The sequence below is a fragment of the Hemicordylus capensis genome, chromosome 11 (assembly GCF_027244095.1).
Source record: "Hemicordylus capensis ecotype Gifberg chromosome 11, rHemCap1.1.pri, whole genome shotgun sequence".
Taxonomy (NCBI): domain Eukaryota; kingdom Metazoa; phylum Chordata; class Lepidosauria; order Squamata; family Cordylidae; genus Hemicordylus; species Hemicordylus capensis.
This window is the reverse complement of record NC_069667.1, coordinates 19,043,036-19,060,507: the sequence shown is the minus strand read 5'-3', so window position 1 is coordinate 19,060,507 and position 17,472 is coordinate 19,043,036. Positions and strand designations below refer to the sequence as shown.

At 46.6% G+C, this 17,472-nt stretch overlaps 1 long non-coding RNA gene across 5 annotated transcripts in view; it reads right to left on the bottom strand.

The window, feature by feature from the left end:
* The window catches only part of LOC128335611 (uncharacterized), a 43,982-nt gene extending 39,544 nt beyond the window's left edge, over positions 1-4,438 (bottom strand). For 3 of the 5 annotated variants that reach the window (XR_008311657.1, XR_008311658.1, XR_008311656.1), the window contains exon 1: positions 2,380-4,438. This is a non-coding gene — a long non-coding RNA (uncharacterized LOC128335611). The remainder of the gene's footprint in view (positions 1-2,379) is intronic. The other 2 variants (XR_008311659.1, XR_008311660.1) reach the window with 2 other exon arrangements.
* Between the last annotated feature and the right edge of the window lie 13,034 nt (positions 4,439-17,472).

Genomic DNA, 17,472 nt, shown 5'->3' with positions numbered 1-17,472 from the left:
CTCTGGGCAGTTAGCAATAGCATGAAAAGCAGTTAAAAACATATACAAAGAACTGTAAACAATCTAAAGATGAAGATGAAATGAGTCCTATGAAGTCACTCCATGTCAGTCTCCCAGGTTACTCCCCCAATGTATTTCCGTATCAGTTTTCTGCACGATGGGGGCTCCACTATCAGTTGCCCCAGGAGATAATTCTACAAACTAATTGAGCTCACTGTCACAAAGATATTTTTCCCCTGCCTAAGTGCCCTCATACTCTAATTCAATTTTGCTTGACAGCTCAAGGTCCAGCTAGCTCTGCAGAAGCAGAAGGCCACTGGAAATATTCACATTTTGCAATGTGCCAAATCGGGGGGGGGGGATGGCATCAGCAGCACCAGAGGGAGGGAAGGTGCCCCCCACCCAGGGAGGAGAGCTGGTCTTGTGGTAAGGTAAAGTTGTGCCCTCAAGTTGGTGTCAACTCCTGGAGACCACAGAGCCCTTTGGTCGAATACAGGAAGGGTTGACCATTGCCTCCTCCTGCGCAGTATGAGATGATGCCTTTCAGCATCTTCCTATATCGCTGCTGCCCAATATAGGTGTTTCCCATCGTCTGGGAAACATAGCAGCAGGGATTCGAACCAGCAACCTCTGGCTTGCTAGTCAAGCACTTCCCTGCTGCGCCACTTAAGGTGGCTCCAGAACAGTGCCCGTGGCTTATATTCATCCTCACAACAATCATGTGAGGTAGGTGAGGCTACCGCACATAGAGAGATAAGTGACTGCCCCCACCACCACCAAACACACACACACCCTATCTAGCCTTTGCTATGGCAATCTAATGATTGCATCTGCTCAGCTGTTTTGTGATGGTGATGATGAGATCAGAAACAGGCACATTTCCCTGCACTGCGGACAGCCCTGGGGACCACCTGGCTTCTCTCTCTAGGAATCATTTCTGGACAGGAGAAGTGCAGAAGTCTTTATGTGAACTGTCTAGAGCAGGGATTCTCAACGTTGGGTCCCCAGATGTTATTGGACTTCAACTCCCATAATCCCCAGCCCCAGAGGCCTTTGGTTGGGGGTTATGGGAGTTGAAGTCCAATACGATCTGGGAACCCAACGTTGAGAATCCCTGGTCTAGAGCATTTGTTCCAAACCTGGGGGGGGGGTGTCTCCAGATGTTGCTGGACTACAACTCCCATCACCCCATGACTGTAGCAGGGGGTGATGGGAGTTGTAGTCCAGCAACATCTAGAGGGTCCCCAGGGTGGGAAGCAGTGGTCTAGAGCCTTCAGGGTGAGTCGGTCTAAAAAATTAATTAAATCAAATCCAAGAGCCCAAGCTTGGCAACCTCTGATCTAAGATCACCTAATGAGTTTATAGCAGAGATGAGATGCAAAGCGGGAAAGTTCAGATTTGTAGCATGTTCACTGAAGGATTTCTCTCTTTTCCAGAACTTAATGAATGCTTATTTCAGAACCCCAGCATCCCATAGCAGCACCCACTCCACCTACTTGCAATCTGCATGGTCTTGTGCTGGTGAAACTTTTGACATCCATTGACTGAGCAGGTTTGACTGTATGGAATGTCCATAAACTGTCCAACTGCTCAGAGAGAGAGCGCAAAATGTCAACAAATAAAAAAAGGTTCACTGTCCCCTCAGCTCTTGAAATACAATGGGAACTAAATCCTTAAGCACAGCAGCAGCAAACCTGCTAGTATAACGTAATAAGTGACCTACTTGATCAGACCAGAGTGGGTTTATCTAGGCCTGTACTCTGTTTCCCCCTTTGGTCCAGTGAACACCTCCAGGGAGTCTGCATGTAGGAGAGGGATAGACTTGTTTGTCCCCAGTCTGCATACTCCTTCTTTACGTGGAGGTTCCACCCAGTCTGCATACTCCTTCTTTACGTGGAGGTTCCACTACAACTAATAACCATTGAGAGACCCCCTTCCTACTCCATGGATGTGTTTAATCCCCATTTAAAACCAACTACATGGGTGATCACCACCACATCTTGTGGCAATGAGTTGCACGTTAAGTGTATGTCATGTTTTTTTGGGGGAAAAACCAAAACAAATATTCTTTTCACTCTGTCCTGAATCCATTTCACTTCACTGGAAGACCTTGGCTTCTAGTACATTGTGGGGACAGATCTCCTCTTCTTCTTTTTTTTTAACCACTTTCCCCACAGCATACAAACCTCTCTCAAGTCCCTCCTCATGGAGTTTCCACCTAAACTATGAAGCCCCCAAACCTTTCTCCTTAGGGAAGGTGCTCCAAGCCGTTCATCAGCTGACTTTCCCCTTTAATGCCATTTTTCTAAGTTGTTGTTTTGGTTTTTTAAAGATAGAGAGTCAGAGATAGAGTAACAATTATTTTTAAAAAGCACTTACATTTTGAACCCGAGGGAGATTCACGGTTAGGCTCCTCAGAGACTGTACTGCTGTGACAGAGAATTAAAGATCCGAACAGATATTGGGAGAAGGATTGGTTCACACGTGCATGAGTAACGCGCAATTACTTTGCAGGCGAGAGTGACTGGGCAACTCATCCTTGACTGTGTGAATCGCCTCCATTGCGTTGACAGAGGGTAGTAGGAAAGTTGTATCTGCGGCGATTCAGCTGTGGCTGATTCACAGATCACCCGTGAGGAGTGATGGCCACGCACGTGTGAATCAGCTTGCAAACTGGTCCGCTTAGTAACTGTTAGGTTTCTGGGGTGGTTAAACAAACGTTCTTTGCTTCTGTATCTTTTTAGCTGCTGCTTCTAATCTCAGCACCCTTTCCAGATTCATACTTCGCTCAGGACTTCACCTATCCGGAAGGAATTCCCCTCTTTCAGATTTGTGTTTTCTCTCTCTCACCATCCAGCCCTTTGGGAAGGGCAGAAGAACCCGCCCCCACCCCTCCATATAGAGTCACATCATAGCTCGCACGCCAAGAATAAAACTAAGCCCGCTTGACAATGAACTTGGCTCTCACACGGTTCACCAAGACAAAACAAACAAACAAAAAAAAAAAATCCACCTAACTAAATTAGAAGTGTTCCTGGGAATCCAAATTTTTCACAGTCTATCCCAACAAGATGGGATACTTGGAAGGAAGACCCGTTGCCACGAATGGGGCTCTCTTAGAAGCCACGGGCATTTAAAAGCATCATCGAATCAATCTCATACATGTAAAACTAATTCACATGTAAACGTGTTGAGGCTGGAGGATGCCGGAGAAGAGGTACAGCAATTTTAAAAGAAACAAAGAACAGTAATTTGAGTTTTAAAATCAAATATAATATTTGATGTATAAAGAGTTTGTGGGGCGGCTGGTGGCGGTAAGGATCATACTCCAGATTCGTATTCGTAGTGACTCCGTTTCCAAATCGGTTTGTGTGTTTCCATTGAAAAACCTGTTGCTTTGCAGCCTCACTGGCGCCAGTTTCCGCGGCGTTTCTGTCTGCTGACAGGTGTGGAGTCCTAAGGCCTGGAGTTCTTTAAGTTAAATGGAGTTCTTTAAGCACAGGAGGGATTCTGACGATAAATAACCCCCAAAAGGCAAGATGCTTTTAAAGAGGAACTGAATTACAGCACCTTAGCAACCAGATAGGGAAGGAACAACAGCACCGCTCTGATTTCGCCAAAGTTGACTTCGGATACTAAATGGAGAAGAAAGCAATAGGAATGATCCGAATGACTTCATTAGCTCTTTCCAAAATATTAACATTGCATGTTAATTAATAATTCTCCCACCTTCCACTTATCAAATATTTTTATATGCCGCCTTTCCTTCAAGGAGCCCAAGGCGGCTCACATGAGCTACCATCCTTTGTTCTTACAACATCCCTGTGGTAGGTTAGGCTGCCCGCCCCAGATCACTCGGGTTAGTTTCATGGAGGAACAGAGATAATTATTGTACAATCAGCATCATTCTGGAGGAAGCGAGACCACCGCCACCACCCAGTTCTCCCTTCCGTCCGCTGCAGCTATGCTGTTTGGGCTGGAGCGTTAGTTTCCTAAAAGGATCGTGGCCGCCTCCCAGCGCGCCCATCCTGTACACGTTTCCTTGGAAGTTAATCCCGCAGTGAGGGGTTTCTCCTTAGCTAGAGTGTTTAGGATCTCGATCGCAGAAAAAGATGCGATTTCCAGTCGCAGAAAAAGATTCTGTAAATATCAGACACATTCTGCAGAGTGGACGTTCTGTTTTCGCAAAAATAGGTGGGACGTCACAGACTTGTTGTTTCTCTCGACTAGGTATTTAGGCTCGGGATACATACGAGAGGAAAAAGCCATCGAGAAGGTGTTGGCAGGGGAGGAAAGAACTCACACAAGATCTGAGCAAGACTCAAATCGGATCCCCAAAACTCCCCAGGTTTGCATCCGCCCAGAGAAAACCACACCAAACATTCCAACTTTCCCCAGAAAACCACCCTTATTTTCTAGTTCCTGCCCCGGATAAAAACACAGTCCTTATTTGGAGGGTACTGAAGTTTTTTTTTCCTGGAAACCCAATCAGTGAGTGGGAGGCAGACACGTCTGGAATCTAATACAGGTGTAAACGCGCACAGCACGCCGGCATTGGAATTTCCCTTCCATAAATGCTCTTAATTTACAGATTCCAAATGTTAGCAGAAAATAATCAGGTGCACTGCGCGATTAGGCATCAAAGGCCACGCTCTTGTGCAAACTTACCTGGGAGTAAGCCTCATTGACCACCATGGGGCTTCCTTCCCAGTAAAAATGCATAGGATTGCACTGCATCGGTTTGGGGTGGGAAGAAAAGTTTAAGAAATAGCTGGCGTAGAGGAGATCCCAGCAAGCCTCAGGGGCGTGACAGGCAGCGATGATCCGTGTTGAGAGAAATGGAGGAGTGTACATACGAGTGTTTTCATCTGCTAAATTGTTCAGGGTATGGAAATACTCCTTACTTGGTTTTCCAGAGATTAAATGAAATTGCACACACAAGTTATTTTATTTTTCTTTAATTGCTAGAGGAACGATTCTGAGCTGCTACATATCGGCTATTATTACATGCTTATGCAATAATAAGAAAGTAAGTTCTGCTTTCTTATTATTGAATAAGAATAGTCCTTGTTTCTAGGAGTAAAATCTAGCATGGACCGCAATTCGCCGCATTTTTCCTCGAACGCTGCGTGTGCCATATGATGTGGCTTGACTCCCAGAGATAGGAGCCTAAATCAGAGCGGGTATGGTTATGATGTACTAAATATTATCATCTTTAGGATGCTACAACGCCAGGTGCGTTATGTTCTACACTGTACATTCTACTTGCTACGATCCACAGTTTTTTGCACTCGTGAATTCGTCTGAGATCATCAGGGTTGCAAGCAAACACACGCTTTTTCAGAAGTAATGTTAACACCATACCTTTTTAAAAAAGAAATGAAAGAAAAGTCTGAAAAGCCTCACATGTGAATCTTTTCCAGATCTGCCTCCATGGAAAGGAGGAAAGGAAACCCAATTTTAGCAACTGAAGTTTTGCAAAGACCCCAGAGAGCGATGGCTGGAAATGAACTTCCAGCCACAAGCGACCCTCCCAAAAGTAAGCAGCCCCCTGGGATTTCTTCTGCCGCCCTCGCCTGCAAGTAGTGAGAACGAAAGGGATTTATTTATTAAAAGTGGGGAATCCTTTGAAGTGTGTGTGGGTGGGTCCATTTCTTGAAGAAATGTTCTTCCTCCACTGTCTATTGCGTCCTAAGACTTCATTGAATAACCAAATTCAAAACCAGCACGAAATTATTGCCTCGGTTTGTTTTAGATGGAGAAGAAACTTCACCCAGGAGGTCACAGGATATCATCATCTTAAACTTACATGTCTATCCTTTTTCTCCAAGCAGTTCAAGGCGGTATATTTGAGTTTCCTTCCCCCTTTTATCCTCCCAACAACCCTGCGAGGTAGGTTAGCCAGAAAATGACTGGCCCAGGTCACCTTATGAACTGCATGGCTGAGGGAGGATTTGAATCAGGGTCTCTCCAGCCCCAAACTTGCAACCCTAATTCCGGAGTAAACCCCATTGAGCACTGTGGGGCTTACTTCCGAGTAAACATGCACGGAATTGAACTGCGCGACCCGTATTGGTGCAGAGACCAGAGTCTTAACTAAAAAAATTTCCCCGCTGGCTTCTTCTGAAAATGTATGATTCATGTTGGGTTATTTGCACATAGATGTTCATGTTATAACATTATACTCTAAAATTGCATTTAGAATCGTGCCCTGATTTTTATTAGGTATTGAATGCAGTTCCCTTTAAAAATGTCATTTTCCCGTAATAACTTATTATGGAGAAATAAATTGTGGGGTTTTTTCTTTTTTTTTAAAAAAAGGAGGATATAAGGATATACAAGGATATTTTGGGGGACAACCTAAGCATTAAGAACAGCCAGGGTGGGGAAGGTTTCTTTGTATCCCCTGCTAAATTTATAACATGAAGGAGGAGAAGGGACAGAGACCGGAGACAGAGTCCGATAAATTCGGTTTATAATAATAAATTTAGTTTTTCTGTACTGGTAGTACACGGTGCAGTGGGGAAATGCTTGACCAACAAGCAGAAGGTTGCCGTTTCGAATTCCCGCTGGTACTATATCGGCAGCAGCGATCTAGGAAGATGCTGAAAGGCATCATCTCACACTGCGCGGGAGGAGGCAATGGTCAACCCCTTCTGTATTCTACCAAAGCCAACCACAGGGCTCTGTGGTCGCCAGGAGTCGACATCGACTCGACAGCACACTTTACCTTTACATGGATATAGGCTACCATTTCTATGCACACGCTGAGCTGAGTTAAAGATTTACCTTCGAGAAAACATGGCTATGGATCGGGTTTCCACAGGGTGTTCAAACCGCCGAGGGCCCTGAACCAAGGAAAACAATTTATCCTCCCGGTTTTATATCAACCAAGTTCGTTGATTTCGCATAGCGGCGGCTTCGGTTTGCTAAGAATTACCCCGATCCCGATCCGATTTAAATGAAGCGCTTTTAGCACTCCCGCGATCGGTTAAACCTGTGTACGCATAACAGCGCAGGTCCATGCACGTTTACTCAAAAGTAAGCCCGGCTGAGTTCAACGGGTTTTACCCCCACGTAAGTGCCTTTAGATATTACAGCCTAGATCTCGCCCAGTGACACAGAGGGATTTAGCCCAATCCTAGGCACGTTTACTCAGAAGTAAGCCCCGTTGCGTTCAATAGGGCTTCTTCCCAGGTAAGGGTCCATCGGCTTGCACAGCCCTCAAAGGGGATTTAAAAAAAACAAACAAAAACCCCAAGAATGCAGATCTTCACCCCACTTCCAACAGCGATTGTAAACTAACTGCGTTTGTAAACAGCAGTCAGACTTCAATGATTATTCTATTAAAGCTCCCCCAGGCTTCGGAAAAGGCGAGCTTTGGAGGACTGACAAGGCAAACTGATGCAAATTTACTCAGAAGTAAACCCCATTAAGCTCAATAGGGCTTCTCGACAAGTAAATGTGTATGGGATTTTATTTGGGGCTGTTTCCCAGCTCCATTTGACCTTGTTGAAGCACGGGAAGGTGAACTTATACCGTGAATTGGGACCCTTAACACAGGAGTTCTCAAAGGTGAGTCCTCGGACGAGGTGGGACTACAATTCCCATCATCCCCAGCCACAATGGCCAAGCCATTGTGGCTGGAGATGATGGGAGTTGTAGTCCCACAATATCTGGGGACCCAAGTTTGAGAATCCCCGCCATTAACACCTTACCTTTGTATAATTTACTTTCTATTTAGCTGATATATATATATATTATCTGAGTTTCCGGCAGAACTTCTGAACTTTTAATACTATCTGTATAACAGGCAGAAATTCAAGAGATGAAGTCAGTCTCTCTCTCTCTCTGCCAGAAAAATAATTGAGCTGTTTCTCTACTAACCAGGATAACAAAATGGAGCCTCCTTTTTACAAGGCAGTGTACCTCTGAGTACCAGACGCTAAGGACAAAAGCAAGGGGCAGCCACCACTTTCCTGTAGATTGCCCTGAGTCTGTGGATTGAATTTATGAAATATTTTATTAAGTAAATAATAAATAAATAAATGTCCTGCCTGAGGGCTTCCCAGAAACCTCCATCGAGCTTGCCACTTGACTAAAATGATCTTTGGTCTGACCCTGCAGGGTTGTTGTTCTATAATATAAGTATAATATAAGGCCTATATATAATATAGGTATTTCCCCCACCCTTCTTTATCAAAGGATGGATACAGCTGTGGCCAGAGAGAGACTCCTTTTATTATTAAAGTTAATAATAATCTCTTTCTGTCTGTCTGCTTTGGCACTCCCTCCCGATTTGCTTACTGATTTTGCCAGTTTCTTATTTTTAGGGAAATCTCAAACTGGGGGACCACCTTGCATGCAAGCGATTGATAATCCAGTTGGTTGCTTTCCACAGTGAAAGAGAAAAAGGGATGCTGATTTTATTGAAAAAACAAAAACCTGCATCAAGTCTATTTCCCCCCATGGAGGAAGAGAGAGGATTAAACTCTGAATTAAGCCACCTGTGAGCAATTCGGATTAAATTACTTGGGAGAAGAAAGACACCCCCATTCCCAAAAAGCAAGCATATGTTAGATCCCCCATTTTACAAGCTGAGCAAACTTTAGCTTTTCCTTAATCGCTTCTCTTTGCCAGTCTTCCTCAAGCTGCTGTTTGAAAAATTACCTCCCACCTTCTCCTTTTTAATTAGTTCAACAGTAATGTACCAAACCAATTACTCTCTGCTGTTCAAAACTTTTAATTATGGGAAAGAAGCACATTTCTTTAGTGGCCCATAGATGTTTTCCTCTGTGCAGAAGGCCCTGATTCTGCACTTCTGCTGGCTTCTGACTAATGTCATACATCTCTTCCTCTTCTACTGGCAGTAAAAGTGATTAGGGCTTCAATCCTATGCACTCCTGCCTGGGAGTCAACCCCATTAAATACAGTGAGCTTTTGCTTCCAAGGAAACACATATAGGATCATGCTGTTACTGTGTTTGTTTACAGGCAACAAAACCACTCTACTCTATCCACATTAAGCCTCAGAGCTCAGGGATATCTATCTAATCTATCTATCTATCTATCTTATCTATCATTATTATTATTATTACATTTATATCCTGCTCTTCCTCCAAGGAGCCCAGAGCAGTGTACTGCATAATTAAGTTTCTCTTTCACAACAACCCTGTGAAGTAGGCTAGGCTGAGAGAGAAGTGACTGGCCCAGAGTCACCCAGCAAGTCTCATGGCTGAATGGGGATTTGAACTCAGGTCTCCCCGGTCCTAGTCCAGCACTCTAACCACTACACCACGCTGGTTATCTATCTATCTATCTATCTATCTATCTATCTATCTATCTATCTATCTATCATTGACTTAAAATATTTCTACCCTGTCCCTCCAGTACACTACTGTTTGGGGCAGCTCACAAAACCAATAACCCAAGTACAATATAAAAATTAATAAAAATCAAATAAAAACAAGCCTCCGTTAAAACCTACTTTTAAATTACAAGTTAAAACCCAGCAGGTATAAGCTGCAGCTAAAATATTAAAATGCCTCTCAAAAGAGATGGGTCATCAGCAGTTTCTCAAAAACCCTGAGGAAGGGAGCATGGTGGAGCTCTTCCAGGAGGACATTCCAAATTTGAGGAGCCACTACCAAAAAGGCCCTGTCTCTACTCCCTGCCAACCAGATCTCTGTTAGTGGTGGGGCTGTGAGCAGGGCCTGAGATGTTGAATAGAGGATCCTGGGAGGTCCGTATTACTGGATGTGGTCTGACAGGAAACCCAGCCTCAAGTCACATAGGGTTTTCCAGGTTTTCATCCACCATCTTGAATGTGTGCTGAGTTATTCCCAATTGTTAAGAAATTTTCATAAATTTGATAAATTTGAAGAAGGTTATCTTTCAGGCCGTGGGAGGCAATTCCAGGCAAAGGAGAATGGAGGGAACAATATAAAGGACAAGAAGTCTACCGGACTCTGGAAGGAGGTTCCAGGCTTAAGGGGCAGCAAGGGAGACAGTAATTTCAGGGAGCTGGAGGTCTATGGGGCTCTGGGAGGGGGTTCCAGACATAAGGGGCAGCAAGGGGGAAAGGAGACAGCCATTTAAGAGCACAAGAGATCTACGGGCTCTGGGAGGGGGTTCCAGGGATAAGGGGTAGCAAGGGAGACAGCCATTAAAAGGGAGCTCTGGGAGATCTATGGGGCTCTGGGAGGGGGCAGCAAGGGAGAAATAGGACAGTCATGTAAGGGAATCACAGATCTATGGGGCTGGGGGGAGTTTCCAGGCATAAGGGGGCAGCAAAGGAGAAAGGAAATAGTCATTTAAGAGAACAGGAGAGCTATGGGGCTGTAGGGTGGGGCCCCAGGCATCAAGGGAGGGGAGAGCAAAGGAGATAGGACAGAGTTCTTTAAGGAACAGAAGGCCTTTAGATGGCTGGTGAAGCTGGGAAAGCCAAGAACACAAAAAAGATTTTGGCCCCATTCCGACATTCCGTTGCACATGCATACAAGTGTCTGCACACAGGTACATATTCTTGTATGAATGATGATTCCTGAGTTCATTTTAAAAGTGAAGCTGGGTCCAGCCCCCCGCAAATGCAAGCTACAGATAGGAAGTGTATTACTGCACCTGTGCTGAACTTAATGTGCGCAGAACTGTATGTGTGTATGGATCTGTACTTATGTACACAGACCGTATACATGCACATTGGACATAATGTGGAAATAGAACTTTCCCGGCAGGGAATTCCACCCATTAAGCCTGTGTGGTGTGAAAAAGTACTTTATATGTCCTGAATCTACTGGCAATTAGGGATGTGCAAATCGATTTGGATTTGAATCAATTCAACTCAAATCTGGGCGATTCAAATTATACGGATTTGAACCAAATCACCCCTTCAATGGGCAATTTGATTCGAATTCAAATCGGATTTTCGAACCAGATTTGAGTTTGAAATGAATTTTTGGGATTCAATTCGAATTCGAAACAAATAAAAAAATCTGTTTCTTGAACCTCTCTACTGGCAGTCCATTTTAGCGGGGAGAGGAAGGCATTGGATTCTAGTACTGTGAGAAAGAAGAGAAGCTTCTCTCTCTCTTCACGCGCTCCACACTGTGCACCATTTTATAAACCTCTCTCATGTTCTCCCATTTCCCATCTTTTCCCCATAATGAAAAATCTCTCAAAGCTGCTTGCGTCTTTCCTCATTTCATTAGGCTTCTGAAGAAGCAGCCAACATTGACTTTGGTATTCTAAATAACACTCTTTCTTGTTGGTGAATACTAAGCAGGTACTCTCTTCCCTGCAGAACAAAAATAAATATCTCTGAACGGTTTGCAGCTTTGCTGGGCTCTCCTGCTAAAGAGCCATCTGAGCTTCTGAGCACCAAACACGATTCTGAAGAACAAACGCATAAAGGTTTTACTGCAACCCGCCGTTGGAACGGCTTCAACAGAAAATTAGGCAGTTGGCAAAGATTGTATAATTTTACAAGCTGAGTATCTCTCGTTTGTCGGTTTCATCACAGGGGTGTTTTGACAGTGCAGTTCTGTCAACCCATTATAATCTTTTCACTGAGAGAGCCTGCTTTCCCCATAGCGACAAGGGAAGGGGGACTGTTGTATAAAGTTACGGTGTTGCTGACCACACAAATGGTGCCCGCATACGCCATGTGCGTGCTGGTGCCACTCGGGGGGTACTGTATGGGTCAGGGTATCCAAGTAAGGACCTGCTCTCCTCTTTCTTAAAGCTCCCGCTCCTGGGTCCCCTCCCCATGGTGAACTTTGTCCAAACCGATTCGGTGCCGAACCAGTGCTGTGCACACCCCTAGCCCCCCCCCCACATTCCACTCCTCCTAAAAGAAATTTGGAACTAGAGTCTGTGCCATTTGTGCCAGACAGTTCCCTCGGCTCATTTCAGACAGTTCCCTTGGCTCGTTTCGGACAGTTCCCTCGGCTCGTTTCGGACAGTTCCCTCGGCTCGTTTTCATGATCCCTAGGTGGACTGAGGTCTGACTCAGTATAAGGCAGCTTCCTATGTTTCCAGGGCAACACGAGTCTGGAACACAAACTCCAGACTTAGCAGAGCCACTTGGTGTAGCTTCCTTAGAAACACAGGCAACAGCCTTAGACCGAGTCAGACCACTGGTCCATCAAGCTCAGTATTATCAACACTGATTGGCAGCAACTTCTCCAAGGTTTCAGGCAGGAGTCTTTCCCAGCCCCACCAGGAGATGCAGCCAGGGATTGAACTCAGGGCTTTCTGCATGCAAAGCAGATATGCTCCCAGTGAGGTACTGCCCAGCTCCTTGTCAGACATTGTCTCTCCCCACAGAGAGGCAGGGTTAGAGAGACACCCTCTATCCATCCACAGAGATCCATGGCTGATAAGCTGTCAGTTTAGACATCACACTCTTACACATGCAGACTGTAAATGACTCTCGTCTTTTCTTAAATCAATGGCCGCATCAGTGGCTACAGCGGGGCGAATTCCAAGGTGGTGTGTCCAGGTACAGCAATCCCTTTAGAACAATTCTGAACAATTTCAACATCTGACGCCATCTTGGCCCTCAGTTCTCCACCGCCAAACAAGTCAGAGTCAATGAGGTGACAACTTTATTTTGAAAAATAAATTGGGCCCAGTGTTCCCTATGATTCCGTGTGTGTGTGTGTGTGTGTGTGTGTGTGTGTGTGTGTGTGTCCATTCAGAGTGGGGCCTTCCTGATCCAACCTAAGCAGGATCTAAAATTAACTGAGCGGACATAAAAAAAAAACAACAACATGTGAGCGCATGCACATGTGCCTGCCTTGGAGGAAACACTGATTGTGCCCATAAGTTATTCTTTCTAAATCAATACTCCAGGTTTCCAGTCGGAGGTGAGACCTTCAGACTATCCCATGGTGGGCCTGGCTTTGGAATTTCTTGAGGCCAAAAACAATTCTGCACCTTCCCCCCTGCCCCGTGAAGAAAAGCCTTCAAGGATGAGGCATTTTCCACATCCCTCCCTCTCCCTCTCCCTCTCCCTCTCTCTCTGCCTTGCTCCTCAGTCTTTTGATTCGGAAAGAAAAAGAACCGGCAGCAGAGCTGGGGGAGTTTTGAAAGTTGCCGGAGTCTCCTTTGCAACATCTGTATGGAGAGGGCAGATCAGAGGTGGAAGGGAAGTTTCCTCCGGGAGGTCAGGTGAGACCCTCGATCAACTCTTCAAGAGGAACACAAGAAAGCAAGGGGGAAGTCTCTGCCTGCTTAAAGGGTATCGGTAATCTCCGTGACATCCCACATTATCTCTTTTCATTCCATCACAACGTCAGATCTACAACGCGCGTTCGCTGGCTGCAATCCTTTTCCGCACAAATCTGGGAGTCAGTTCTGTTGAACTGAGCAGGGACTACTGCGACGTGAGCGTGCTGAAGATCAGTCCATGCCACCGATGGTTGGCACACCTTGCATCCCACATCCTAGCAAGCCAAGTGCAGCTCACCCATCATCTCCGGTGGATCGTAATGGGGTTGACAGAGCTCCAGTCTATGCCTGCTGTTTGGGGCTGCCCTCTCATAAAGTGTGGTCTCCAGGGTCTCACTTTCCCCGCCCTACCTAGAGATGCTGAACCTGGGACCTTCTGCATGCAAAGCTGATGCTCTACCACTGAACCACAGCCTTCGGCTTGTGGCCTCGCCCACGTACAAATGGAGCTGCCTTTTGCTGAGTCAGATCCCTGGCCGATCTAGGCTCAGAATTGTCAGCATGGACTGACAGCAGCTCTCCAGAGTTTCAGACCAGGAGGGAGAGACCATTACTGAATGCTGGCCCGTGCAAGGAACTCCCTGCATATAGAAAATAAGCACAGCAGATTTGAGGGATTAGGCTACAGCCGTCCCCCCTGATGTGTGAGATTTCTGCTTGCAGGATGTTTGTACGTGGAGGAGCTACAGCATTTTGCAGTGTAGCAAAACAATCTCAGCACACTGGGGGTCAAGCTGGTCTTGTGGTAGCAAGCATGACTTGTCCCCTTTGCTAAGCAGGGCCTGCCCTGGTTTGAATTTGAATGGGGGACCACATGTGTGAGCAGTGCAAGATATTCCCCTTAGGGAAGAGCATCTGCCTGCAGAAGCTTCCAAGTTCCCTCCCTGGCATCTCCAAGATAGGGCTGAGAGAGAGACTCCTGCCTGCCTTGGAAATGCCACAGCCAATCCTTTCCTCATGAATCTGGGAGTCAGTTCTGTTGGACTTAGTAGGGACTACTGCGGAATGAACTTGTTAGGCCAAGCAGGGTCCCACTGTGCAGGTGTGGTGGCCTCCAAAATGGCCATCACGCCAGGGAATAGGCCTGGAAAGGGCTGGAGATGCCTGAACCAGGCAATTTTTACAAAAAGGAAGGCCGTCAGGGGGAGGAGGAACCTCCGTGAGCACCACACACACACACACACACACCATCACCTTGGAGAAGCTCCCCTGAGGGCATAAGTTAAAAAAGAAAAAGAAAAAATATTCCCCCACAAAAGTCCGACAAACCCCCGAACGAAGAGAACCCCCGAACGAAGTTCAGTCTGGGGTCAAGTCAAACCACGCACGTTTCGGCTTGACCCCGAACCTTCGAACCAAACCGGTTCAATATCAAACCAGTTCCGATTCGAACCTGTTTGCACATCGCTATAAGGCAGCTTCCCATTCACCAGCATCTTCTTTCCCAGCCTTACCTGCAGATGCTGCCAGGGATCGAACCTTCGACTTTCTGCATGCAAAGCAGGGGGCTCTAGCACTGAGCGGTAGCCTCTCCCCCAGACTGACCGGGCAATTACAGTGCTCCTCTGAACCACCACCTTTCCCCCCAGAATGCCCTTCAGGAGGACACAAGCATCCTCCCAAGGGGAATTCTAGGCAAGAAAAGGATAGCCACCACCAGGAAAAGCAGCAAAAGGGAGCCGTGGAGACAAAACAGGAAAGCTTGCAACTTGTGTGGTGTAGTAGTTAGAGTGTTGGACTAGGAACAGGGAGACCTGAGTTCAAATCCTGTTCAGCCATGTAACTCTCTGGGTGACTTTGGGCCAGGCACTTATTTCTCAGCTTAACCTGTCTTACAGAGTTGTGAGGATAAACATGATCATGTGCACCACTCTAGGCTCCTTGGAGAAAGTGCCAAATAAATAGGCTGATTTCTCCCCACTTTTCACCCTCCAACCCTCCTCCAAAATTCAAACAAGAGTTCTCTAAACTTTCAGTCCAGCCTCAGTAAGGATGCAGTAGAATTCCCTGATGCAGACCTATGCTCAGTTGACAGGCGCAGGGAACTCCTGGATCCCCATCTGAAACCTAGGAGAGTTGCTGCCAGTCAGCATGGACAATACTGAACTAGATGGACCAATGGTCTGACTCGATAGAAGGCAGCTTCCTACCTTCCTCCAGCGATGGGTTTGAGGTTGTAGAAACAGTGAAAGAGTTGGAGGCAGGCCGAGCTGACCCACACAGAACTATCGGGACATTATCTTGGGCAAGACAGAATCGATGTTCTCGCACAGCTTCCAAACATATTAGTGGTGCAGGAGAATATACTGGGGCCATTCACACAACCAGGAGGGTGGAGGGGAAGGCTGTTGCTGCTGGGAGCATGGACCACACTCTCAGATGATCCACGCTCCGGAGCAGCGTGAAGCTCCGGAGGCTGGGATGATGCGTCCCAGCCTCCGGATATCCCACAATGCACTGCAGCATGAGTGTGGTGCATTGACAGGCGCACCCATCTCTGTGTCTCCTCTGGCCGTGTGCAGCTGGAGGAGACACACGATCCCGGCAGCCGGGCTAAGGGAGCACTTACACCTTTAACCCTGGCTAAGAGCCGGACATAGGAGTGAGATTAGGCTGGCCACGGAGACAAGTAGTGTGGATCAGGGGCGGAGCCACCATTGGGCAAACAGGTTCAAAGAACCCAGGCTGCCACCAATCAGGGGCCGTGAGCGCGGCCCCAGACACTCCCCCTGCTTCTGATGTCAGATGCAGGGGGAGGTATTATTTGGGTCCCAAATGGGGCCGCGCGGCCCCATTTGGAGCCGAAATCAGCCTGCACTGGGTTGGCAGCGTGGCCGGAGTGACTCTCCCTGCCTTAAAAGGCAGAGAGTGCCACTCCTGGTCTCACTGCCAACGCAGTGGGGCTGACCGATCTCGCTCCCTCTAAGGCAGGGAGAGTCTCTCCGGCCCACGCTGCCCAACACACCGTGGGCCTATCTCCCTTCCAAAAAGGACCGCACAGCCCTGTTTGGGAGGGAGACCATGTGCCCCACGTCTGACGTCAGATGCAGGGGGCGGAGCCAGGGGGCATGGCCGCCGCACACAGGCCGCCTCCAGCCCCTCTACACTGCTGGTGTAGATCCTGGCGCTCAACACGAGCATCCTAGACAGACTAGGTTGCCCTATCTGGGCTAGGATGCGCATAAGAACAGCCTCACTGACATATTTTGGCTTGTCAGTCAATCAGTTTATTTGTTTTGCTATAGCGCTCGCTCGCTCTCGCGCGCGCTCTCTCTCTCTCAGACATTGGACTCAAAAAATCAGGTAGTTAAAACAATAACTTTAAAAAATTCTCAGGACACTCAAACATGCAAACATTGAATAATTCAGTGCAATTAGACAGATTGTATCTGCCTGCCATGTACTTTGATGGCAGCCGCTAAAAAGCTGGCTACTTTTCTTGTAAGATAGGGCCTGGTATCCGCTACTAAAAAATTGCATCCAACCCCGCAAAACCTCCCATTATGAGCCAAGCAATGGCCGAATAAATACATCATGTAAGCTGTAGAGATCACAACTGAAAACCAGTTTTAATACTTTTAATGTTGGGTTTTAACGGATTTTTCCTGTGATCGATTTTCATGTTTAAATGATTTTAATTGTTTAAATGAGTTTTAATTGTTCACCGCCCAGAGACGCAAGTTTTGGGCGGTATAGGAACATGTTAAATAAACAATAAAATGAAGAAATAAAAATAAATCTTCCACTTCCCCAGAACCACACGGGCCGTAGAAAGCCCAGCCAAACAGCCATTTTGGTTTGTGGGAAGGGAAGGGTATTCTTTGGAGGAGGGGCCTCCGGCACCGGTACCTCTTAGACCAAGCTTTGCTTGGTGACCAGTTCTGAATGCGTCTTGTTTGCCGAACAGGAAATACGCACTCATGAAACCAACCAATTATTTGCCTAACTCAGCCACCACGCAAGCCGGCCTATCTTTGTCTCTCTTGCAACACAATAAGGTAGCCAGGCTCTCAGCTTCCAAATTAAACACTCAGATTGGACAGCCGCTTTTGTGTGGCAGGCGCCCTGCCGAGAGAGCACTCTGGTTGGAGATGTCAGAGCACTTTCCTTTTTGTCGGAGTTCAAACAAACTTGTCATTGTTTTGGGGTGGTGAGTGTGTGTGTGTGTGTGTGTGTGTGTGTTTTAAAGTGAAATAATCAAAGGAGGATGGCAAATATTGTAACTGAATTCTCTCTCAATGCC